We start from the raw sequence: 26,623 nt of genomic DNA, 5'->3' as shown, positions 1-26,623 counted from the left end.
TTCAGTGTCAGATTTGTCCGTGTGAGCGCGCTTCTGAGACGCGCTTGCGCAGACGCACAAACAGCCTCTGCTTTCGCTTTGCCTGCATGCACTAACGGCGCACACACACACACAGCCGGCCCCCACACCCACACAGGCGCGCGCACACGTACATACGCTGCCGCCCCCCCCACCCCCCCTGCACACACACATACAGACACACACGCATACACACACCGTCGTCCCCTACCCCTCCCCCTGCACACACACAGATACAGACACGCACGCATACACACGCCGCCGCCCCCTACCCCTCCCCCTGCACACACACATACAGACACGCACGCATACACACGCCGCCGCCCCCTACCCATGCGTGCATACCAGGGGTGCTTGAAGGTTTACTGCGCAAGGAAAGTTTTACAAAATTCCCGAATATTGACCTTCCTAGGCAGCGTTGCTACTCTAAGTTCGAGTTCGCCCATCAAAAGCAAGAGTTACTTTTATGCTGAAACTGCAGTTGAGCAGGTATTCTCAAGCGTATAACGTGAACTGCTTTTCGGCCATTAAAAGTGATACAAAATGTGTCTTGGGCTTTTAAGCGCCAGGGCCCATGTTATGGAAGATGTAACACAGCACACCACCCCACCTTGCGATGGAAGAAACTAACCGTGTTATAGCACCTGCTCCTGTCACGGAGGTGTGCATGCCATACATATGAAGCAAAATGCAACCCCTGGCGTCACCCACACGGTCCGCTCCTTTTTTTTTTTTTTTAAATGTCGTCCTTTAAAGGTCTGACAGGTGGCACCCATGCTCCCCGTGGGGTCTCCAGCATTGTGTCCCGCAATCCTCTCCACCCCCTGTCGCCTCCCCCCACCATGACCACCCCCACATCCTGCCTGGAAGGCACTCTTAGCCACCCATCGCACAAACTGCATACCTGCATATGAGGGGAGGGGGATAGTCTAGATGAAAGAAGACCCGACCACAGCATAGCCATAGTGTGCTGGAGTGCGGCCCGCGTCCTGCCTAGCTCCCGCACGCCCCGCGTGGTCCCTGTGACCCCCCACATGCAACGGGCTCCCACTCCGCACCAAGAGCATACCCACGCCCCTAACCAAAGACTCAGTCGGCACCTCCGTGCCAAGTGGTGCTTACACGCGACCATCGCCCGCGAGCTCAGATCCTATCCCTGCAGTGAGGGTGAAGCCAGGCCGCCACACCCGTGGGGCTCACAGGCAGCAAAGGCCAGATAAAGAATGGCAAGCAGGGTGACCAGCCCCCCCCTTACACTGTTCGTCCACAGTCACTGCCACGGAGGCGAGAGGAGCGCCAGCCCTCGGGTCACCCCCGCCATGTCTGCCGGGGACCCCTGCTTCTGGTCGCCCTGTTGGCGAGCTGAGCTACTAGACCTACGAACGTGTGCTGTGCCAGATATCGCAGGGCTTCATTTGTGCCGGGGTGGGCACAAGCAGGGTTAAAAAAGAAGCTGCTAAAGTGACATAAAGAGGAGAGGAGTGGAGGGTAGGGTGCTGGAAGAGAGAGGCTTGTCTTTTAAGAAAAGCTTTGGGCTGACCTCCGGAATACATTACAAATTAAGCACTCCATCTGTGGTATGAGGGAAGCTTGTATTGTGGCAACCGGCGGGGTTACTTAAGTAAGAGATTCCCCCACCGCAACATGTGCAAATGGTACTTGCTGACAGCAGCGTTTTGCATCCTTTGCTCGCTCTGCTGTGGAAGCTTCGTGCGTGGGGGATGCTTGCCTACCTGCTGCTCCCTGTGGGGTTTCTGTAAGGCAGCCTCAGCCACCCCTACTGTGATTCACCCCTTTGCTGTCTGCATCCTGTGCACAGCAGGGATCCCACTGCAGAGGTGGCAGCGCTCGCCCCTGTGACATTCACAACATGGATGTGAATTTTATGATTTGATATCTGTGCTATTCACATCCGGCTTTCCTTCTCTGCTGACTCAGAGCGGCCAAGCCGTATCCACAGGGTGGGACTCTTTCTGTGCAGGGGGCAGCATCACACAGGGCAGGCGGCCTCTGTTTATTTATTTATTTATGCGTTTTTATATAGCGCGGACTTTACCCGAAGGTGTCAGAGCGCTTCACAGTAGGAACATAACTGATACATGAGAACATTACAAGTGAGCAAAATACAAAAGCAAACGTTACATTAAATGAAGCAAAAATGACAATCGTGTGCCAACAAAATACAAGAGGTAGCAAACGGTGCATTACAGGAGGAAAAAGTGACGAGTGCCTGTTGCAAAAGCATACAAAATAAACATAGAGGTATAATACTGCAATATAAGGAGGACACTCAAGCACAAGAACAAACGTTACGTAGGCACTGGTGGCACTTGACTGTGACGGGAGAAAGGGCACAGGGCAAATGCAGGGCCACTTTACAAGCGTTTTTCTGCGCTAATGGCACCGCTAATCTCGCAAGGGAGAGGGGAAATGATTGTGGTTCCTCGTCCCCCCTCCAAAATCTAGGGGTGGGGGGGACATATCCACTGCGTCCCCCACACTTCCCACGCCCAGGGAGTACACGATGTTTTTCACCTCTGCCACATCAAAAGCCCCCCTTTGGATATGTGTGTCTCTGCTCATACAGTATTATACTCACATCTCAATGTTCACTCGAGCTGCAGACTGCATCATACCATCGCCGCTCAGGATCTCACTGGGAGGACCAATCGCAGAGTCGTCCCCGCCTGCAGGCCTTCCTCTTGCTTCGACCCACTCTCTCCATAACCCCCCCCCCCCCATACATGGTGCACACAGTTTGCTGGCGCCACTGGTTTTACTTCCCTTAGCTTCCAGATCGGTTCATATTCTAGCTAATATACTCCATTTTATAGAACACTAACAGTGAACAATATTATTCACTATTCGCATAATTAAACAAGCATTTTTAATGCAATAGGTCTCCCATTTGCAATACTTTAACCTTTTCAGCGTGACCGCGATTCCCCCTCCGGTGCTGGGCCGTAATAAAAACGGGTGTGGTCGTGACGGAACGGTTCCGTCATGAGCACAGCTCAACCGTAGCTCATGACGGAACTGTTCCGTCATGAGCATGGAAGGGGTTAAGCTATTGGCATTGTAAATGAGAATGTATTGTATTTAGGTTTTAAAAACAAAAACATAAATAAAAGTCATTGTCATTTACAATGCCAATAGCTCAAACTTGTGTTATTATAGCCAGCTCGTCTCTTTGTGCCTGCTACATGGAAACACCTAAGAGGGATGGCTGGTGTAATTAGACAGCCTCCTGAGATCATTGACGTGCGGTTGTTAATGACGTAGATAATTGTCTCTATTATGTTGTCACCTACCGCTTCCCATGTGTAATGTAACTAGTGCACAAGTAAAGCGCCCCAATACTTCCGGTTCGAGTTCGCGCTATATAAATCTGCAAAACATAAATGAGCCAGCCAGCATGCCTCAATGGTGGTATGTAAAAGACCTCCTCTTGGGAGCCACGAGCCTCACACCATCCTGCGCGAGGCTCCCAACGCTGCACCGCTCAGAATGAGGAGAGTGAAAGGAGCCGACGCTAAGGCTCGAGCTGGGAGACTCGAGTGTGACAGCCTTTCCTGTCACGTGACCGAAGACGAAATTTACATACCCAGAAGTCCGTGTCAATTATATGTCCTGATCTTGGTTCGTTTGTGTCAACAAGTATTTTGTCAGCTTTCCGGATTACAAGGCTTATCACGAGTTGGTTGGATTTTGAATGGTTATCAATGATGAACTTCTTAAAGTATATCACCCTAATATTCTGAGGAAAGTTGTTTCCTGGGTCCACAGTCAGCGTCAGCTTTAGTCATACTCTGGTTTCTCTTCAAACCGAATAAATCTTTCGCCTTTTACTAAAGATTTCCGTGGAGAGGAACATTAAAGAGTTTCACTCAATTTTTGAAAGCCCTGCCGCTGCAGGGTTACCCTTCCTTGGTTAAAGAAAAGTAAACGAGTTAGTTTATTGATGTTAAAATCGGTACGGTTATCGTAATACCTGTATACTATTACTTATTCGTAGTTCGTGAAACGTATTTTACTGCGATAGGGGCTTTTTGAAAGTTTTGTTTATTCTCGGTGCGTTGGGGGAAGAAAAGGAAGCAAATTACATGCCGGCCCTCCCAATTTTTTATTTTTTTTTAAACCATTTTGGAACAGTTAATACACAAAAATGACCCGCCTCATTATTCATTTGCGCATGCATGCGCGGACCTACAGAAATGCCCACGTCATTTTTTTTCCTTCCTTTTGGTCGTGCTGCACAGCAGCATCTTTACAATGTTACAAAACATTAGCGAAAAACATGGCAAAGCCGATAGCCAGCGTTTTGCCTCTTTGCCAATGCTTGTTTTCTTACAGCAGCTGATGCAGCCTTATAGGCTGCAAGTAGAAAACACACTTGTTAGTTCATTGTCTCGGAAAGAAGATCAATGAGCCAGCCAGCATGCCTTGATGGTGGCAGTAAAAGTCCTCCTCTTTGGAGCCACCGAGCCTCACACAAGCCTGCGCGAGGCTCCGAACGCGGCACCGCTCAGAATGAGAAGAGTGAAAGGAGCCGACGCTAAGGCTCGAGCTGGGAGACTCGAGAGTTGCAGCCTTTCCTGTCACGTGACCGAATACAAAATTTGCATACCCATAATGCCGAGTCACCTGTGCTTGCTGCTGTTGTTTCGTTTGTGGCCACAAGTATTTTGTCAAAGTACCGCAACACAAGGTTTTTTACGAGTTGATTGGATTTTGAATAGTTATCAATGATGCCCGTTGTGAAGTAAATCACCCTGATATTGCGTGGAAAGTTGTTTCCTGGGTCCACAGTCAGCGAGGGTATAGTTGATGCTCTGGTTTCTCTTCAAACCCAATAAATCTTTCACCTTTTACTAAAGTTTTCCGTAGAGAGGAACATTTAAGAGTTTCACTCAATTTTTAAAAGCCCTGCTGCCGCAGGGTTACCCATACTTGGTAAAGAAGAGAAAATGAGATAGCAAGCTGAACATTTAATTTTTGAGGGTAAGCTTAAGTTTCAGTATAGTATAACTTTATCTTAGTTCGGGGAAACGAATTTTACTGTGACGCGCTTAACCTATAATTTGTCACATGACATGTAACAAGGACTCATGCCACTCAAACATCGTCTTATGATCTGGAATACTTCACTGATATACGGCAAGCAACGATATGGAACACCAGATCAGGAAAGATCAATTGGTAAATAAAACACACAACTGTATCCAATCTGGGGTTTATTTCCCGATCGTTTCTGTTTCTTGCTTCTCCTGTCTCATTGAATATTGACATTTTATTGAAAACCCCTCTGCGACTCAAATTGTAAAAGTGCAATACAATATACATATTTAAAGAATGCCATTGCCTAGCCTCCTGCTTTAAATTTGGTGAATCAGGTTAAATCCCGCAGACTTAACTTGCGATGATTCTGGATAAATGACGTAACCCGTGTCTTGAAAAAGCAAGCATTCATTAGCAAAGGCAGTAAGTCGTACCTTTGTGAGATCTAATGTCTTTGTCTATGCTTTTCCTTAGCCAGGTACAGCAGAGCGGCTGCTGTGCAGCATGACTGAAAGTAAAACATAAAAGTGCGATGACGCGGTCAATGCTTGCTGCTTTACAGTGCTTTTCTATTTGATTTTAAAACCATGCTGCACAGCAGCCTCTCATCTGTACAACATGGCAAAAAACACTGACAAAGTCGATACACCTCGCATAGGCGAGACCTATTGGCTTTATCAATGGTGAGAGGAAAAAGCGCTATGATATGGCTAGCACTGACCCTGTCTGATTGATTTTTAGGTTTCGACCTGGCGAGGGCACGAAGTGCCCCTCCCAGATCGAAAACTTTTGTCAACAGTATGGATGTTCGGCACCGCCTCTGTTTGCCATTGGCTAGCTCCATAAATGGACGCTAGCCATTGGCAAACAGAGGCGTCCGTCATCCTTCGGGGCGACTCGTGGGCGTTCCTTGGATGTTTTTCTCATCCAGCCCCTTTGGACACGTCATGCGGCTGGGGGCGTGTTGTGTGTTTTTTTTTTTTTGGGCCGCCTTTCATTTTATCATTTGCCCCGACCTCTGGTGAGTGCTTGCTGCTGTCCTGCCTTCCTCCGTGTCCTTCCTCCCGCCGTCCCCCCTCCCGCTCTCCCCCCTCCCGCTCTCCCCCCTCCCGTTCTCCGTGTGGTCCTGCCTTCCTCCGTGTCCCCCCTCCCGCTCTCCGTGTGCCCGTCCCCCCTCCCCCCTCCCGCTCTCCGTGTTTTCACTGTGACAGTGTATTATCTCTCCTGATGGGAACATTCCATATAATTTACATTTTCCATTGACGCTTGGAACATTGTGAATTGAGCCTTAAAAATGAACAATTCCCTGCAGCACCCAGAAGTGACGAGACGTTGGACAGTCTTATAATCAGTGCACTGCATCCTCCCCTCACGCTGCCCCCTCCCCCACGTCATCAGCCTCTTAGAAGGGTGGTGGGCTGGGAGGGGGCTCTTACGTATTAAGTAAAGTTGGAAAGTGTGTACAGAAGAAGCCACGAGCCACGCGTTCAGACTTACACCCTCCACCTCTATTAGCATAAAGCTGCACAGAATAACCCCTCCCTCCCCCACAGGGACACAAAGGACTCAAACGGCAGCCTTTAAGCTTTTCACTGCTAGCGACACCCCAATACTCCCTCCTCCCGTCCCCCCTCCCCCTCCCGCTCTCCGTGTGCCCGTCCCCCCTCCCCCCTCCCGCTCTCCGTGTGCCCGTCCCCCCTCCCCCCTCCCGCTCTCCGTGAGCCTGTCCCCCCTCCCGCTCTCCGTGTGCCCGTCCCCCCTCCCCCCCTCCCGCTCTCCGTGTTTTCACTGTGACAGTGTATTATCTCTCCTGATAGGAACATTCCATATAATTTAAATTTTCCATTGACGCTTGGAACGTTGTGAATTGAGCCTTAAAGATGAACAATTCCCTGCAGCACCCAGAAGTGACGAGACGTTGGACAGTCTTATAATCAGTGCACTGCATCCTCCCCTCACGCTGCCCCATCCCCCACGTCATCAGCCTCTTAGAAGGGTGGTGGGCTGGGAGGGGGCTCTTACGTATTAAGTAAAGTTAAGTTGGAAAGTGTGTACAGAAGAAGCCACGAGCCACGCGTTCAGACTGACCCCCTCCACCTCTATTAGCATAAAGCTGCACAGAATAACCCCTCCCTCCCCCACAGGGACACAAAGGACTCAAACGGCAGCCTTTAAGCTTTTCACTGCTAGCGACACCCCAATACTCCCTCCTCCTCCCTAGCCCAATCTCAGACTCCAGACATCGTCCATGAATAGAATATCATAGAGCGGCTCATTCTCTGTTAGGAGGGGGGAAAGGGTCAGAGATTTACAATGCAACGGTTTCGCCTTTGGAAAAGTTAGAGCTATTGGCAATGTAAATGACAATGCCATTTATTTATCTGTTTTCAAAACCAACACATAAATACAAATTTTGTCATTTACAATGCCAATAGCTCAAACTTTTCCAAAGGCGAAACCGTTGCATTGTAAATGCTTGTTTTTTCTGGCAGGAGAAGGCGGGGAAAGGGGCAAGCAACAATGGGGTGAGGGTCAGAAAGACTGGGCAAGCAACAATAGGGGGAAGGGTCGGTACAGGGCAAGCAACAATGGGGAAAGGATGTCCGGGTATGGGTCAAACAACGATGGGGGAGGGTGGCAGGGGGACAAGGCAAGCAACAATGGGGGAGGGACAGAGGAAATTGCTCATGTAACAACGCAGTGGGGGATGGAGAGGGGGTAAGCAATAACGATGTGGCAACAATGTGGGAGGGGGGGCAGGGTGACCAGGCACGCAAAAAAGGTGGAGGGGAAGCCGGTCAAGCAGCAACGCAGGTGGGGGACAGGGCAAGCAAGCGCAACAGGGCAACAGCTCAGGAGTGGGACGGGCAAGTAACGATGCGGAGTGGGATGTGGGAGGAGGGAGACTGCCATCAAGCAAACTAACTCTTATCAAGTGCTACAACTTAAATAAAGATGTACCTCTAGAAGCGCCCAGCCAGTGGACGGACACTGACCTCTGACCATAAGAAGCACTTGGTTGCTGCTGCACTGAAGGGACAAACATGAAGAGAAAGTGAAAGTGGTATTCGCTGACCAATGAGAAGCAAGAAAATGAGAGTGACAGTTAAGTCAACAAATGGTAACTAACGAGCAGGCTCTAAGCCCCATGAATTTAAACCAAATATCCCGCAAGCGACAGCGCATGCATTATCTCAGATGAGACATAAAAATGAATGTGATCTGGTGTGATATATTCTGGTGCTCATGTAATGAACTCTCGGTGCCCTTGGGCCAAGCTTGTGCTATGTACATTTTTTTGTAAAATATTCCCTTCTAAGTGATCCTTCCACATTACATCCTGGTTTCTGTAATTTCATCTCCAGTTCAATTCCCACAAACAATTGTGTTCTATATAAATACACCTCCTGTTTGGTGCACTCCAGCTGCAATCAAAATATAGCTTGCAAAATAACCCTGGCTCCTCAGAACTAGATTCAGGCTGAACTTAAGTCATTGGTTTCCCACTCTGTAATCCCAAAAGGCGCTACAATTCAGCAAAACCTTTATCTATACTACAAATGTATCTCTCTCTTCATGTTTGATTCATCTTTCCTCTTTATTACATATCAGCACTGTAATAAATAGGCAAGCATTTGCCAAGCCAATAGGCCCTACTTCAGAATGCCAACACACGTAAACATACAAAGGCATTCACAAATTCTGGTCCCATGCGTCGCATGCACAAGTTCCGTATACCTCATTAAAGCTTCCCCTGTTTGCTATGCCAGCGCTAGGGATAAAAATCAGCTAGAAAGAAATGCTTTCTACATAGAATGCATACAGGACATGAATGAATTAATTATTTCAAACAGAGCGATTGTTGAGTGTACTTTTCAAATGTAAACGAATCCCTTCTGCGTTCCAAAGGTAGCACTTCCTAAAAGGCGCAATGATATAACAGCCAACAGAATGAAGTGACAAAATGATACTGCTCTGGGTGGAGCCAAAGCCCACTTCATGTTTATTAAACAGCACTGACATTAATACATTGTGCTGACGGGTGTGCTATCAAGCGAGACTGGACAACAGAAGAGGGTCCCCAACTCTCTTGTTGTCAACCCGGGCTCTTTTATTAGTGTTACTGGAAGAGGAGAGGGGCAGGAAAAGCCATGTGATTACCAGAATGGTATAGAGTCAAATGTGGTTTGTTATAATCTGAAAAAAGCTGTACTTCTCTCTGCCAAGCAAATAAGCGCTATAGTAGCCAATATCTATACCATTATCAATACCATTTTTGATGTGCTTTACCATAACATAGTCAGGCCAGATTTACTAGTTAGTCATGCGGTACAGTGCAGCAGTGGCAAATGCTGCGCTGCGTGAGGAGAGAGCAGGAGAAAGCCATAATTACCTAAAAATGGCACTCTCCTCCCCTTTCACTAACGCCAGTGCGGGAATGTGTGGTCTTGTGCCATGGACACCTTTTGTATAATAGTGCAAGGGTGTCTCCTCGAGTCTAGCATAAGTTGTGTTCTGGAAGGCCCTTCCAGTCCAAAATACTAAGCTTAGACTAATTTTAAACCTTTTCCCACTTGTATGTATGCTGTGCCGTGCAGCACACATACAAAGTCAGAAAAAAAGAACAGATAAAAGCATTTCTCCTTCATAGAACCTATCTCAAATGGGTGCTATTTTTTGACGCTAAACCTTGTCTACATTTTTAAGCAAATAGGACTTAGTGTCAGAAACCTTGGGTAGTTGCATGGGAATGCCCATGCAACACCCATGCAACAACCCATGGTGCTAAGTAACGCACGCATAGCGCTGCTTTGCATTCCTTTCAAGTGATTTTCTGTTGTAAAACAGATTTTATGCTGAAAAGTAAATGGGTGCACATAGATTTAGCATCATTTTGCGTCGCTTTTGTGACGCAAACACTGCGTAAAATCTTAATAAACAGACCCCTCAGTTTAAGAACCACTATCCACTCCATTGTATCCGGTGTAGCATTTTTATTTTAAGCTGTACTATCTATATGTAAAACTTTACGTTCTTAAGAGCTTCACTGTGCAAAATCCCTACTGACCAGGAGAACTTATCCTCTAATATACTGGTTCCCAAACTTTTGACTCCTGAGGACCCCCACTGAATCACTACTGGAAGCCGGGGACCCCCAAGCAATTTGTACAGTTTAAATTTCTTTTTAAAACGCCTTTTGAAGCAGAGGCAATTTCAAGAGGGAGACAGCCTGAATTGGGTCTATTGGCATGGACATGTATGCATACAGCAGTGTATTATTTAGTGGTACAAGTCTCCTGCTCTCCGCCATAGCAGCACCTCTACATTCTCATTCCAGAGCCTTGGAGTGGTGACCCTTCCTTACAGCAACAGGTTGAATGATTGTGAATTATTAGCATTTTTACCTATTCACAGTTTAAGAAGGTCTAAAATATTATACAATTATGAAGCATTTTATAATAAATGCCAGAAACCGGTCCTAGGAAGCTTGAATCCGGTCCAGGGATGGCATGGCTTGGCAGTTCGGGCTGGACTGTGCCCATGAGGCACAGGTTCAGACTGATTTGCATATGGCCATGTCTGAACTGGGGTGGCAGAGTGGGCTAAAGAACGGTGATGGATTAAACCCAGATCTGTTGACTGGGTGTGAGTGTTTGATTGCTTCAGATGCTCAGTCCATCACCATCCCCTTTCATACCGCATTTTATAATAAAGACATGCCCCAAGGAGCAAAGAATATTGTGAAAATTCTAACAAGATAGTGCACAAAGCGATGAGTCCAGTGTACAGAGCAAATTCAAGGTCTATATTAGGAGTTCATCATGGAAGTGGAAGAGATGGCAGGAAGGTATCTGCACAGGAGGCATATTGTTTCAGCGAGATCATGGAACAATGCTATGCCAATACATTTGATAATGGATACAGGACGAGTAGGATTGATTACATCCTTATTAGGGCTGAGTGCTGGTCCTCTCTGGTAGATATGACAGTGGTGGATCGCCCCGAGAGTGATCATAATCCACTAGCACTTAGACTCGCACTTAATAGTAACCATCGGAAGGGAGCACCGCACAAATGTGCCACGGCAGATGTGTTTCTGGAGAACGATAGAAGAAGGGTACAGTGGTTTAGGGTTGTGGAGGAGTCCGCCACCCTAAAAATTATCTCAGGGAAAGTCGTGGAGGTAACGCTCGCTATGGAAAATACAACTGACCCTGTTGATATTTGTGGGTTACATGATAACCTTTTTAAATGTTTGAAATCTTTCTTTCTCACTCCTAAAAAACCCGGAAAAAAAACCCTAATAGCATCGGGTGGGGGAAAGTGGTACAATCGACTGTGTCGCCAAGCCCATATAGACCTACTAGCAGCACTTAAGTCACGTGATAGTGCAGCAATACGGAAGAGTAGGCAGGATTATAAAAAGTGCCAGAAGGAGGCTAAATCAGCCTAGGACGACAAACATTGGCAGGATCTTTATGAAGCGAGTTTATCCCCCAACCAATCGAGGTTTTGGCATGTTCTTAAGTGGGGGAATTCCTATGAGTCTCAACTCCCCTCCAACTATGTAGCGGAAGAAGGATGGGTTGCACATTTTGGGGCACAGTTCAGTAACTCTGGCCCCCTAGTTGCTACTGTAGCAAGTATGTGTGTAGCAAGTATGTGTGCGGCCCCGCTAAGAACTCCGGCTTAGTTCCCCTCTTTGATCGTATAGATGTAGAGCTGGCCATAAGCATGACCAAAGGGGGGAAAGCTCCCGGCATAGACTGTATTCCCTCAGATCTTTTCAAATTTGATCAGGAGCATGGGTCCCCTATATATTGAAAGTTGCTAACGCGGTGGCAGATGGAGCCCCGATACTTGAATCATGGCAGGGGGCGGAAATACTTCCTATTTTCAAAAAGGGTGATCGCTCCCAGGCAGCTAACTATCGTCCAATCAGCCTCATTGACGCCATCCAAAAGATCATCTCCCGGATGGTGCTTTTTAAGATCTCAGCTTGGATGGACGAAATGTCAATACTGTCACCCATGCAGGCCGGCTTCAGGCCCTGCGTAAGCACTATAAATCAGATCTTAAGATTTATTCTAATATACTGGAAGGTGGTGGTCTTAAGTGGAGGTGTGATCGATGCGGCCTTCGTGGACTTGAAGTCCGCTTTCGATTTGGTTCCAAGACCCAAATTGTGGGAAGCTCTGATACAAATGGGACTTCCGAAGGACCTGCTGGACATAATTATAAGACTTCATGATAAGAACTATGCCCAGGTCCGATGGGGTATGCAGGGCCAAGTCACCAAAAAGTTTCCGGTGACACGAGGAGTGCGACAAAGATGTGTCCTTGCTCCAACCCTTTTTCTTTTATTCATTAATAGAGTGGTTGCATATTTTTTGGATACTCCTACTGATGCACCTAGTTTGGGTGGTATGAAGTTTCCTCTTCTCATCTTTGCGGATGACACGCTCATACTCTCAAAAACTCAAAAGGGGCTTCAACTGGCTCTCAGCAAATTTGTTGAATTCTGCGATGCCAATGACCTGCAGATCAACACAAGCAAAACCAAGTTTATGGTTTTTACTAAAAACAGGCCAAGATCAGGCCAGGTATGTCTTAATGGCATTAATTTGGAACAGGTAAACGAGATGACCTACCTAGGGGTAGTATTAGATTATAGATTAAGATGGACTGCCCAGATGGATGGATTATCATTAAAATTCTCTCAGCTGAGTGGGACATTGGTTAAGGAACAGCGATCTTCCCTAACCAAGAGAATAAGCCCAGCGCTCAAAATTTATAACATCAAGATTAGATCGGCCATTTTATATGGAGCAGATCTCTGGGGCTATGCTGATCTGTCCCAACTTGAGAAAATCCAAAACAAGTTTTTACGAAACTTGGCGGGTCTTCCACAATCGACCCCTATGCTTCCCTTATTGTTGGACCTGGGCTGCAAACCAATTAAGGAATTGGCAAAACTGAGAATTATTTCACTTTGGAGGAGAATCTGGGTAACCCCTGAATTGGCCACATTTGCTGCGGGACTAGAAGATCTTAGACGTATAGTGGGCTGTGGTAATCTTCCTTGGTTCAAAGCTTTAAAATCTATTTTGTCAGATATGGGCCTTATTCAGCTATGGTCCGACCCTAGGACTAGCGCTTTTCCATCAAAAAAAGACCTCAAGGATCAGTTTTGGGCTGTATATAGAAACAAGCTGATTATGGAACATAGCTCGCTAACCCTTTCTGGTAGGTTTTTGAATCACAAGGTGGACCCAGTCCTGGAAAGCTACTGGGACGCCATAACAAAGAGTATTGATAGAAAACTTTTTCACCAATTTAGAATAGGAACACTACCCTTGATCGTTCACACATAAATGGAAGGGTGGGACTGGGAACTCGTGTCCATGGTGTAAAGAACAGGAGGAAACTGTGGGTCACTTCTTTTTTGTTTGTCCTGCCTATGCCGCCCCACGGAAAAAATGGCTGAAACCAATCTGTCGAAACCTTAATACTAGAGAGGCCAATGAGGCCCCAAGGTTGCTAGGGACGGTAACATCACTCCCAGTGGCCATATCAGTGGCAACATTTTTAGGTTGGTCTTGGATCATTAGAGTTAGAAATCCACAGTGATAGTTTATTCCTGAATAAACCTATGAGTGAGGCTATTTGTACGTCTTTTTGACAAAAATTTAATCAGGTTTTTAAGATGTGACTTTTGTATTATATAAACTATGTATTATGTCGTCTTTTTAAAGTTTTAATTGTATTTTTTGTGATGTCTTTTATGGATAATTTTACCGAAATAAAGACGTAAGAAACTGAAACTGCTATGCCAATTACCATAAACCCCTGTTAGACATAATCTTTAGTCACAGACAGCAGAACAACATTTTACCACCAAGGGGTGAGCAGTGCAGTTAAGGCATATTTCAGAGAGGCCTCGCGTGGCACCTGACAAGACCCTCTCCTGTTAGGATGCCCACTGCCCCGTCTCTTGCCAACAACAAACTGCAAAGACTACACAGAATAAGAGCTTGATATGTCTGAATATGAAAGCTTGACAGCACACATAATTCACCCAAAGGCTTGTGGAAAGAGAGCAATCAGACAGCGGCACGAAAATCCTACTGCTGATCCTGGCTGCATCTATTTTTACCTGCCTGCCAAGTAACGGCGACCTATACGCATGTGGCTTTCAACGCTTTATTGCTTGTATTATGATTCCTGTATTTTCATTGTTGTGTCTGTGACTGCTGTTGTCTGTCGTCCCCCGCTGCCTGTACGTGGTCCGTGCCCCTTTTTCTTCCCTCTGTTCCCCTCGCTGTTCTCGTGATCTCTCTGCCTGGTCTTTCCTTCTGTACCCCTCGATGCCCTGTGTCTCTGCCCGGTTTTCCCTTCTGTTCCCCTCGCTGCCCCGTGCCTCTCTGCCCTTTCTGCCTTCTGTTCTTAGCTGCCCCTATATTTCTGTATTCTGTATTTTGCCTCTGTGCCACTCGTTTTTTGTACCCGTCTGCCCTCTGTGCCACTCGTTTTTTCCTCGTTTTTGTGCCCCTTTTGCCCTCTGTTCCACTCGTTTTCCCCTTGATTTTTGTGCCTTTCTGCCCTCTGTTCCACTCGTTTTTTGTGCCTTTCTGCCCTCTGTTCCACTCGTTTTTTGTGCCTTTCTGCCCTCTGTTTAACTCGTTTTTCCCTCGTTTTTTGTGCCCTTCTGCCCTCTGTTCCACTCGTTTTTTGTGCCTTTCTGCCCTCTGTTCCACTCATTTCCCCCTCGTTTTTTGTGCCCTTCTGCCCTCTGTTCCACTCGTTTTTTTGTGCCCTTCTGTGCCACTCGTTTTTTCCTTGTTTTTGTGCCCCTTTTGTCTTCTGTTCCACTCGTTTCCCCAGCCGCTGTGCCCCCTGCGGCCCCCACCCCCCTGACTGCCTACTGCCCATTCGCTGCCCCTGCCTCCCGATTGTATTGTTGTGGTCTCGCCGCCCTTTCGCCAACATTCACAGCTCTTGTGTGCTGTGAGGACGCATGGGCGTTTCATTTTTCACTACGACGACAGGCACTAGAGTCCTGCGGACCCCCTGGGAATGTCTCACGGACCCCTGGGGGTCTGTGGACCACAGTTTGGGAAACGCTGATCTAATACAACTCTGTGGATAAGATGACAATCTATGCCTATTTGATTGAGAAAGTCTAGGATCGCCACCGGTGCGCTCGGGGCAGTGGCAATAACCTCTTCTGTACAAAATATTCAGATTACCATGTGGTTCGTGAGGACTCCCCTCCCCCCCCCCCCCCCCCGGCCCCCCCGACCACACTTAAAAATATAGGGTTGCTTCAGCCTTCATGGGGAAAGGCTGGTTTTAGCCATACTTCATTTTCACACTGCAGCGGAAACTGCATTATTCTATAGGAGTTGGGATCACTCTGCATCTACCCTAGACTGGCTAAAGCAATTCACGGCCCTTAACTGCATCATGGTTGATTCCCCTAAATCATTAGGCATTACCGTGGACAAATTACATAATATGCAAGCTCACATTAGTGCCACTATATGGATGGTATATAAGTAACCATTTTTAAATTGGGAGGCTTGCAGCACCAGAATAAAGACAGATAGCCAGCATCCTCACCAAAAAATCTTTTTAATAATTTTCTTGGTTGAATCAAACACATTGGTTTGTTTTACCTGGGGGTTCTAGGTTCAGCAGTACACGGCTTATAATAGTGCACATTGGTATTTGTTTAGAAATCACTATTATTATTTATGCACATGTGTAACATTTGGTTTTTAGTTACACACTGCACACAGAGAGAGTGACTAATGATGAGAAGTGGGTATACTGGTAATTGATCACCAGGAACCCCCTCGGGTGGTACGACCGTGAGGTACTCTCTCTGTCTCCACACATTTTTTTGTGTTTTGTGTTTTGTGGTACCTGTGTCTATTTTTCTTTATGAAAGCTTACATCTTTGACCTATGTGACTAGTGTTATTTACACATTCAAGGGATCTAGATTAAGTATGATACATCAGATCCCCCTTGGTGGTCGTACAGGCCTGATGTTATGTTGAGTAGGTAAGGTGCTTTTTGTTTACAGTTGTTTGAGTGGGGGGCGGCCTTACCTTCTTTCCCCCTACACTCCTATTGATTGACCACTATTAGGGGTGCCACCTTTCATCCTGACACCCTCAAGAAAATCAAACCTTTCCTTCCGACCGAAGACATACAACCTGCAGTACAATCCCTGGTGATCTCACGTCCTGAATATGGTCTGGTGAAACTTGCGGGGCTTCCTAAAGCGAGCTTGGCCCCTCTCAGTGCCACTCTCAACGCATCGGCCAGGCTCATCAGAGGCTCCAAAAAACACAATCACGTTACACCTGACCATGTGCAGCTTAACTGTCTGTCTATTGAAGTGAGGATTAGTTTTAAAATAGCTTGCCTCACGCATAAAGCCTTGCATTACAACACTCTGGCCTATCTGGCGAACAAGCTCGTTCTTTCTGGCTCGAGTCGGAACTTAAGAAGTACGTCCAGACTTCTCTTGAAACCTCCCAAATTCAAGAAGAAAAGTACGTACGAACATGCTTTCTCCGGCCTTGCACCCAGAATTTGGAACGCTCTTCCTACTTAGATTAGAGCCAATCCTTCCACTGTCTATTTCAAGAAATCGGCCAAATTGATGTTCCTGAATGATCACTAACTGCATCATGTTGCATGTCCCCTTTTTAACAGACCTGGCAGTTATCCCAACATAGCGTTCTCCATTTATCTTATGTTTGATTGTCAATTGGTATTTTACCCGAGGGCCCTCGCCCTACAGGTTTGTCAATTATTTTATTATGTGGTGTCAAGTTCACTTTTGCTTGTTTTGCTGAATGTTACAAAAAAAGTTACACCCTAGGAGAAATGGATCTAGTGGGGCCCACTACCAGGTCCCTGATCTTGATTGTATACTCCTTGTGGTGTCACTATGCTGACCTCTATTGCACGGAGTCTATTCATGCTTTCAGCGTGTGTACAGCACTCTGATACCCGCAAGGGTCATGTTCGCGCTTTATAAAACGTTCTAAATAAATAAATAAAATCCCAAATTTTCAGATGCTGACAAAAGGACACTTCGTCCCACAGAAATATTGTCTATGAAAGTATGAGTCTTATGTGACATCTATAGCCTTAGCTTTAGGATATCCCTTCCCTCAGAGAAAATACCAAAGTAAACTGAACTAGCAGTGAAATGCTTTTAAGCCTACTACACAAGATACTCTGGATTCCGGGTTCTCTACTTGGAAAACACAATTCACCCTCAATCCATCCAACCAACCCTCTTTCATGCTTACTTGTAGAGTCAGTCAAAAATTGTAATGATTATCCTTTCAATTAATGTTGTTCTAAATAGGATCTTGGTTGATTCACCAGTAGTGATCACCTCACCTTAACTGTATTGCATTTCTATTATTTAGGTCAAAATCCAGGAAATTGTGACCCCTCACATGACATTAACATGAGAAAGATCCTGGGGAGATTTCTGTTGGGAGGTGAATGTTCCCTGCATGGTATTAGGGTGTGTTCCCCTGCCCTGAGTGCCTGACTGCATGAATCTGGTACCCTGATTTGGTATTTCTTTGGCCCTGGCATCACATTACTCTAGTGTGGGTGCAGAGGCCTAGGCCTGTCTCTGACATGAGTAGGTCATGGGCTTGTCCTGTGACATGGAAGGGCACACCACGCGTGTCCTCATGTGGTAACAGTAGACTACTGTCCCTGACATGGATTTAGCACATAGAGTGGTGGTAGCTTGCCCTGTTTTGAGGAATTAATAGTGTGATCAGACCTTCTTTATATGTGTCTGCAGATTGAACGCCTACTGTCCCAGTTGTGTAAAGTGCCCCTTCTGTGCACTTATCAAGTCATGATAAGTGCACAGAATTTATGTATTTAAGAGTTTTATATAGCCTGTGTGGCACATGCATGCTGTTTGTGAGTCAGCCAGAATAATGGAGACCAGTGGGAACCTTTTCGGATACACCTCACCTGGTCTGGCACAAGATGAAAGGGAGGCTTGAGCTCACAGACAGTGGAAGTGTATTGCTTTCATTCCTGTAGCTGGAGGGAGAGGGGAGTGCATACATGGTTCCTTTACTTATTCTTTGAGGCCTTTTGTTAGCAAGGAGCTGCTGATTGGTCTTGCTGAACACTGCCATTTGGAGGATGATAGGGGCGAGGGGGGACTGCAGACAAAGCAGCATTTTTACAAAGAATTCTCATAACACAGTGCAGCAAGTAAAGTTGTCTCACGTGAAAGGGAGAGAGCAGAACTTCACCATATCTTCAAAGAAATGTCAAGAGTTCTTATCTCTCTCTTGCACTGGTGCACTTTTTGCTTTCTTGCTCCAACATAGGTGCCCTTGTACCCCAGTGCTAGGGTATCTGATTTATGTCAGTCTTAGACTGTACACCCTTGGGTGGTAGTCACCCAAACTTTTTACCTTCACCTCTTCAGTTTTGCTAAATTCGTTGTTGTTGGCTTTAAGACTCTGTGCACTTTTCCACTGCTAACCAGCGCTAAAGTGCTTGTGATCATTCCTTTAAACATAATAACATTGAATTATACCCAGTTGGCACATTTAATTTACTTATAAGTCTCTCATAAACTGGTACTAGAGGTACTCTGGCCTGTAAATTAAATGCTACTAGAGAGCCTGCAGCACTTATTGTGCCACCCACTTGATCAGCCTGTATGCAGTTTTGAACTGCCATTTCGACATGGGAAACACACGTTTTGCCAGGCCTAACCCTTACTCTTTAATACGTTTTAATCCCCCTAGGTTAGGCCCTAAACAGCCCTTAAGGTGGGGTGCAGTGTATTTGAATCCTTCGAAATTCACTTATAAGGTTACAGGTCTTGGTAATGAAAAACTCTTACATTTGTTATTCCCTACGGCAAGGCCTACTTCTCCCGTAGGATGACATTGGGTTACCTTATTACATCTAATAAATAATGACTTTTGGATGTGAAAGGGTAAAAATGTAATGTTTGCACTCAAAGGAATTTTAATTTTAACCCTCTAATATTAAATTCCAATTTTAAGTCAAAATTCTGAATATTGCACTTTTAGAAAGTTGCCATTCTCTTATCCTAACTATTTGGTGCCTGCAGCCTGTTCCTGCGTCCCATGACTAAGTGCAGGTGTCACATGGCTTTTTTTGTGTATTCCTCACAGACAGTATAACAAAAGAGGGACTGGGTGGTGGTAGTATGGGCTACCCTGACTTAATGGGAGGGGCGGGGCTGTCCCCTACCACACTGGCGCTTCAAAGTAGTTGCCTCAGTCCACACATAAAGAACTTCACACTAGCTTTTTGTGTACTCAGACCCAGTGGAGCCAGGGTAGAGAGGCTGGAAATTCCAGACACCTCTGTGGGAGGGGGGGGGGACTCCAGAAATTTCTTCCACTGCAAAGCTGGCATTAGGTGTATAGATGCGACCCTCAGACCCACTTTTCAGTACACACCTTTCGGGGGCCAAATTTACAGTGTGGTTTGTGTCCGAGGGCCGCACTGGTGGGGACGGAGTCAGTGGGGGAGGGGGCGGGGCTATAGCAACAAAAAAAAACTGTGACCATGAGGTTGAACACAGGTCCCTGCAGCGGACGCCTTCGTCCACTGAGCCACCAGACCCGGCATACACACATCTCTTTCTCTATTTTTCTCTTTCTCTCTCTCTCTCTCTCTCTCTCTCTCTCTCTCTCTCTCTCTCTCTCTCTCTCTCTCTCTCTCTCTCTCTCTCTCTCCGTCTCCCTCCGTCTCCCTCTCTCTCTCTCCCCCTCTGTCTCCTTCCCTCTCGCTCCCTCTGTCTCCCTCCCTCCCTCTGTCTCCTTCCCTCCCTCTGTCTCCTTCCCTCTCGCTCCCTTCCTCCGTTTCCTTCCCTCTGTCTCCCTCTCTCTGTCTCCCTTTCTCTGTCTCCCTTTCTCTGTCTCCCTTTCTCTGTCTCCCTTTCTCTGTCTCCCTTTCTCTGTCTCCCTTTCTCTGTCTCCCTTTCTCTGTCTCCCTTTCTCTGTCTCCCTTTCTCTGTCTCCCTTTCTCTGTCTCCCTCACTCTGTCTCCCTCACTCTGTCTCCCTCACTCTGTCTCCCTCACTCTGTCTCCCTCACTCTGTCTCCCTCACTCTGTCTCCCTCACTCTGTCTCCCTCACTCTGTCTCCCTCACTCTGTCTCCCTCACTCTGTCTCCCTCACTCTGTCTCCCTCACTCTGTCTCCCTCACTCTGTCTCCCTCACTCTGTCTCCCTCACTCTGTCTCCCTCACTCTGTCTCCCTCACTCTGTCTCCCTCACTCTGTCTCCCTCCCTCTGTCTCCCTCCCTCTGTCTCCCTCCCTCTGTCTCCCTCCCTCCTCCCTCCTCCCTCTGTCTTCCCCCCTCCCTCCTCCCTGTGTCTGTCTCACTCTCCCTCCCTCTCCCTGTCTGTCTACCTCTCCCTCCCTCTCCCTGTCTGTCTACCTCTCCCTCTCTTTCTCCCTCTCCCTCTCTTTCTCCCTCCTCCCTGTCTCCCTTCTCCCCCTGTCCGTCACCCTCTGTTCCCTCTTCCCTCTGTCTCCCTCCCTCTCCCTTTCTCTGTCTCCCTCCTCCCGCCCTCCCTCTGTCTCCTTCCCTCTCTTTCCCTCTCTGTCTCCTTCCCTCTCTGTCTCCTTCCCTCTCTGTCTCCCTCTCTCTGTCTCCCTCTCTCTGTCTCCCTCTCTCTGTCTCCCTCTCTCTGTCTCCCTCTCTCTGTCTCCCTCTCTCTGTCTCCCTCACTCTGTCTCCCTCACTCTGTCTCCCTCACTCTGTCTCCCTCACTCTGTCTCCCTCACTCTGTCTCCCTCACTCTGTCTCCCTCACTCTGTCTCCCTCACTCTGTCTCCCTCACTCTGTCTCCCTCACTCTGTCTCCCTCACTCTGTCTCCCTCACTCTGTCTCCCTCACTCTGTCTCCCTCACTCTGTCTCCCTCACTCCTACTGTCTGTTTCCCTCCTCCCTCTCTGTCTTTCTCCCTCCTCCCTCTCTGTCTCTCTCCCTCCTCCCTCTCTGTCTGTCTCCCTCCTCCCTCTCTGTCTGTCTCCCTCCTCCCTCTCTGTCTGTCTCCCTCCTCCCTCCTCGGTCTCCCTCCCTCCTCGGTCTCCCTCCCTCCTCGGTCTCCCTCCCTCCTCGGTCTCCCTCCCTCCTCGGTCTCCCTCCCTCCTCGGTCTCCCTCCCTCCTCGGTCTCCCTCCCTCCTCGGTCTCCCTCCCTCCTCGGTCTCCCTCCCTCCTCGGTCTCCCTCCCCCCTCGGTCTCCCTCCTCCCTCTGTCTGTCACCCTCTCCCTTTCTCTGTCTCCCTTTCTCCCCCTCCCTCCCTCCCTCTCCCTCCCTTTCCCTCCCTCTCTATATCTCCCTCCTTCCCTTTCCCTCCCTCCCTTTCCCTCCCTCTCTATATCTCCCTCCTTCCCTTTCCCTCCCTCTGTCTCCCTCCATTTCCCTCCCTCCCTCTGTCTCCCTCCCTCTCCCTCCCTCTACCTCCCTCTGTCACCTTCTGTCATCTCACCCTGCCTGTGTGCACTTCACAGGTCTTTAAAAAACCATTTGCATGTTAATGAGGCTTTGTTGTATTTCACCTCTTCGCCCCTGGAGCTCCACTCTATCACTGGTTGCCCAGCCCCCACAGAGCAGTAGAGTGTCTCAGAGTCGAGCTGCTGCAACCGGCAGTGTTTGAAGACACTTCATTTAAAAAAAAAAATTTAACACGGGCTGCCGAGAAAGGCTTGCCGGGCCGCTGGCGGGCCGTACTATGAGTACCCGTGCTATAGAAGAAACACTGCATTGCTGCTTGAGGCCTGTACTGCTGTCTGAGAAGGAGACTGGACCTACTACCTTCATCCTGGGAGACACTAAGTGCTAGTTAACTGCTCTCCTGTCCTGTTCTGAGCTACAGAGACACAACAAGCTCCAGAGGCCTTCCTGCAACTGCCCATCTGACTTGCTGCACTGCACCTGTCTGGACCTGAAACTGAACCTGTTTGCGCCCTGCTGGCCTCTGCTGGAGTGAGTTCCTGATCTCCAAATGGTGTCTTCCAGGTCCTGGACCCTTGCTGTGGCATTAGTTGAGCTACTCTTGAAGGAAAAGAGAAATACTATCGTTTGGGCTGTTTGCGACCACGAATGTGCAAAAGATCTTGCCGCCCGCCATCCTGAAGCTCCGGAGAACCCTACTCTTCGCGTGTCATTAACTGTCAGCGACAACCCAAGATCTACACTTTGCGCTACAGTATCGACAGATGACCTCGAACGCGATGCTCGAGCAACAACCGTCCATAACACCCAACAGGATCTTTGCGATACAGGGGCGACCGTCCTCAAGGCTCTGCCTGCTCTCTGCGCTACAGCAATGACCAGACTCAATTCTTTCCCTGCTGCTCGAGGGTTCCTTCACTGTGAAATTGACTCTTCGTTCCAATCTTCATCTAGGTAACTTTTTCAGCTGGACTAACTGGTCCCTGTATCCAGTCTGCACTTTATCGCGTTCAGCTTGAACTTGTGACTGTCACTCGATCTGACACCACCAGATAACTGTGAGTGGCACTTTGTGCTTTTGGATACTATACTTATCTTCAATTTTCAAAATGTCATATCTTTGTTCCCACTGATTGGATTTTTGACATTTTGGTGTAAAATAATCTACTAAAATGTACTCTAGTACTCTAATTTTCTAAGTTATTGTAGGATTTTTCTTGTGTTGTGTTTTCACTTTATTACTGTTTGTGTGCTTCATAAATACTTTACACATTGCCTGAAAGCTAAGCCTCACTGCTGTGAATCAAGCTACCAAAGGGTAAGGACAATTTAATTTAGTGACTTTTTATGGTTCACTCTGACGAGGATTGGGGCTGTTTGTTACTTGAGAAAGGCTCAAACTCCCCGCAACCAACAACCCAATTTCTCACAGTCAGAAAAGTTTTTGTGCAGGAAGGGATACTTACTGCACAAAAACTGTCCTTTGAAACGTTTTCTTCTTTGTTTGGGTGCTGCAGAATGAAGCACACAGACAAAGAGGACATAACGAGATAAAATAGACCCATTTCTTCTCTGTACACCAGCCTCAGGCTGGTGCGCCATTTTGGAGCAAACCCATGTCTATGTGTCTTTGAAAATATGGGTTTGCGTTAGAATCCATAGGTGGGTGTATGGGTAGTCCCATGCACCACCCACGGATGCTTCCCTGACGCAAGGTAACGCAAATCACTGCTTTTTCTTATAAAGCCAAACAAATCAAAATGTGCGCGGCTTTGTAAAAACCCCAAAAAGTTTTAGTTTTCGGGCTGCATCAAAAAACGTGACACAACCCTGCTGCAAAATCTTTGTACATCTGGGCCTCTGTTTTTAGGTCTCGCCTACGCAGCGCGCATAGGCAAAAAGACCTTTAGCTATCGCTTTGGCTTTTCAACCAAAAACGTTCACGCGTTCCTTTGCCTTCAATGGCAAAGCATGCACGTCTGGCGATTCACTTGCGGATGCGAGCAACGCCATATGGTAGCAATTATCGCTCTTGCAAGGGAATCGCGGAGTCCCCCTCCTCCCCCGATCCCCTGCTGCCCCGTGAGGCGTGCACCGCACCCGCTGCCGGCAGCCTGCCGCATTTGTGCTTGTTATTTTCTTATTACAGGAGCGTTCTCACACTTGAACAAGTATGTAAAATGAGAATAATGCACCGAGTCATTTGCATTAATGTTTTACAAGTGTCTGGCGGCGTCACCGGGCTCTGCTCCTAGGCAGCAGCGCCTGAACAGTGTTTTTCCTATCAGAAATCGCAAGGAAGCTCGGTGGGCGTTAGTCCAAGCACTGTCTCTGCATCGGCACCTGTTTCCAAATACACTAATATTATTTCCAGGAACATATACAGTGCTCGGGCTTCCACGCACAGCTGTCACTCATAATCCCGAGCGCAGGGCAGCTCGCAGGCAGCCTGCCTGGGGAACGTTATTGCAAACATCCTCTATTGAGGGTGATCGGCAGCGGGAGGAGAGAGGGTTCGGCAGCGGGAGGAGAGAGGGTGGGGACCGGCGGCAGTCGCAGAAGCAGATAACCTGGTGGAAGATACACACGTAGGCTCCCACATATTAACCCAGAGCTCCAGCTCCCATAGAAACAGAAAACTAGTGCCAGAGCTTAACCTAGGTTCCGTTGCTTTGTAGAACTTTTTTTCCAAAGTTTTATATGGCGCGAATTGGGCACAAAGGTATTTGAGCGCTTAACATGAGCACCAGTTACCTTACAGAAGGACACATTCAATTTTTGGTAGGCACAGGGAGATTAAGTGATTTGCCTAGAATCACAGAATGTTGAGCCCACCTCCAAGACTCCAACTTGGTTCCTCAGCTCCAAAGTTGCCAGCTCTGGTCGTTAGGCCACATCTTCTCCCCTCACAGTGCACTAATTAGAATTGTTACATACATGGAGAATGCACGGACTTAAAGGTTGCTGCACAAAAAGAACATGCAGTGTTAGTGCTGATTGCCTCCTGACAACAACTTTCTGTGGCACAATGTGCAAGGTTTGAAAAAAAACACATTGTTGCAGCACACATTGTGTGGGATGTGGAGAAGGCAGGTGAAGAAATCCGATAAAAGATCTAACAACAGAAAGATGGAGGTATGGGATGATGGCTCAGTTCAAACCACCCTCCAAACAAGCACAAAACAAGTACTTTCTATCCCATAATGATCAAAAGCCAATAGCTGTTCGATTTACAGAGTAGATGACAGTGTTTTAACCCCTTCGGGGCGGATGACGAGCTCAGCTCATCATGGGCGTAACCTGCGCTACGCGGATGACGAGCTGAGCTCGTCACGTAACGCAGGTTCTTTAAATCGCAGCGCGCAGCGGGAAAACCGCTAGCGCGCATGCGGTTAAATGTGTACATGGTTATTGTAAAATATCATTTGTATGGCGCCCAATCTGCAATTAGAAAGGAGTCGTTGCACCTTTCTAGTAGTCCGGGCATGACTTTCCAAATGACTGTTGCAGAACGAAGTGTGATTCCGTTTTGAGAAGGTGAGCGGACAGGATAGTGGTGTTGTCAGTTTTAATGAGTAGTTGTTTGAAGGCTGTACAAAATTGGTTATGCGTTTTTTTTAGCTTTACTTTAACTAATTAATGGCAAATATATATGTGCTATGGAGCCAACAGTGAAAAAATATTTTACTAGTCAGTTACCTGCAGCATTTTCAGGCTGCGTAAGGTAAGTTTGGAGTTCTGTGTTAAAGTGTGCTATATTGTAATTGAATGTGCAACATGTATTGGTGGGCACCCAGATAACTACTTTTAGGCTTCCTTATCTGTGCTGTGTTGGAATGGGTATGGTGTTCTAGAACGTATAATATAATGTCATGTATTTGATTGTTTTATTCTTGTTCGCCCTTTTTCTGCTGCCTTCGCTTTGCTCCCTGTACATATCCTTTTCACGTAGCCTGTGCCTGGGATTTTCAGACTCTATGCGAGCACTAGAATCGGGAGGAGGGATATCTTGGAAATGATGCTCAAACCAACATAGGTGCTGTTGTCGGTATTTTAATACCTAATTATATGGCACATCTTTGTGGGGTTGGGTCATCCATTCGTGGTGACAGCTGTGCACCCCTTTGCATGACGACTTAGAAAACTAATTTGAAGTGAAGCCACAAGCAGAAAACATTTTTACTGGGAGAGAGGTCTGATCTACCATTTTCTTAACTTCCTACTATATTTTTTTATTTGCTAGACCTTCTTTTCAATGTTGTCCACTCAACAGACAACGTAGAAATAAGCCCGACACCATCACATCACACTGTTAAACGTATCCTTATTTTCTTTAAAAATAATTTCATAACCTAACACACAGCAAATGAGGGTGTCATTTGCTGCAGCGCATGAACAGCATTTTAAGGTTTTGTTGACTTGAGCGCCAATGTGGGCTTTTAATCCAAATGGTCCCTTTTCACGAGAACGTTTACTGAAAAATCCCTTAGAATGAAACCAGTATTCGATCGAGCCTGGAATGGTTTCACTGAACAATATGTCTGGCTTTTTGCGAGGTCATGTACTGGTACCTTTCAATTCAAACAGAGCACTAACACAGCAGACGGGAAGGAATTATTACTATATGCTATCCTTCTAGGCCGGTTCAACTCCACATCTACACATACCCACTGCACACCATGACAAACCAATGTCACGCCGACCTGCACGTATGCAGACAGAACACTACATACGCTCAGGGACCAACACTGTACTAGATATAAAGGATTGCAGGTGGGTGGTGACACCACAGAGGGTGGGAGCGAAGAATAGGGGCTGCCTGTAGAGCGAAAGGGGCTCCCTTCAGACGTATGAGTGCCTGCTGGTAACTAAAAAAACAAGCATTGGCATAGCCAATAGGTCTCGCCTTTGGGACCTTATAAGTGTTTAGCCATGCAACCGTTGATGTTGTTGCTCTAAGGATATTGTGCTGCATAACTAAATACTTAGAAGGTCCCAAAAGTGAGACCTATTGGCTATACCAATGCT

The 26,623-nt window shown here is 47.2% G+C and overlaps 1 protein-coding gene and 2 non-coding genes across 3 annotated transcripts in view; all 3 read left to right on the top strand.

Moving 5' to 3' along the window:
* COP1 (COP1 E3 ubiquitin ligase) overlaps nucleotides 1–26,623 on the top strand; it is a 922,999-nt gene that overhangs the window by 95,325 nt on the left and 801,051 nt on the right. The window lies entirely within an intron of this gene.
* Nucleotides 3,823–3,937, top strand: LOC144780224 (U5 spliceosomal RNA). Its single transcript, XR_013600729.1, has one exon. It is a non-coding gene; the product is annotated as a U5 spliceosomal RNA (small nuclear RNA).
* LOC144780379 (U5 spliceosomal RNA) lies at nucleotides 4,846–4,960 on the top strand. Its single transcript, XR_013600741.1, has one exon. It is a non-coding gene; the product is annotated as a U5 spliceosomal RNA (small nuclear RNA).

The sequence above is a fragment of the Lissotriton helveticus genome, chromosome 1_1, assembly GCF_964261635.1.
Source record: "Lissotriton helveticus chromosome 1_1, aLisHel1.1, whole genome shotgun sequence".
Taxonomy (NCBI): domain Eukaryota; kingdom Metazoa; phylum Chordata; class Amphibia; order Caudata; family Salamandridae; genus Lissotriton; species Lissotriton helveticus.
The sequence above is the reverse complement of the archived record's forward strand: the minus strand, read 5'-3'. Positions and strand labels throughout refer to the sequence as shown.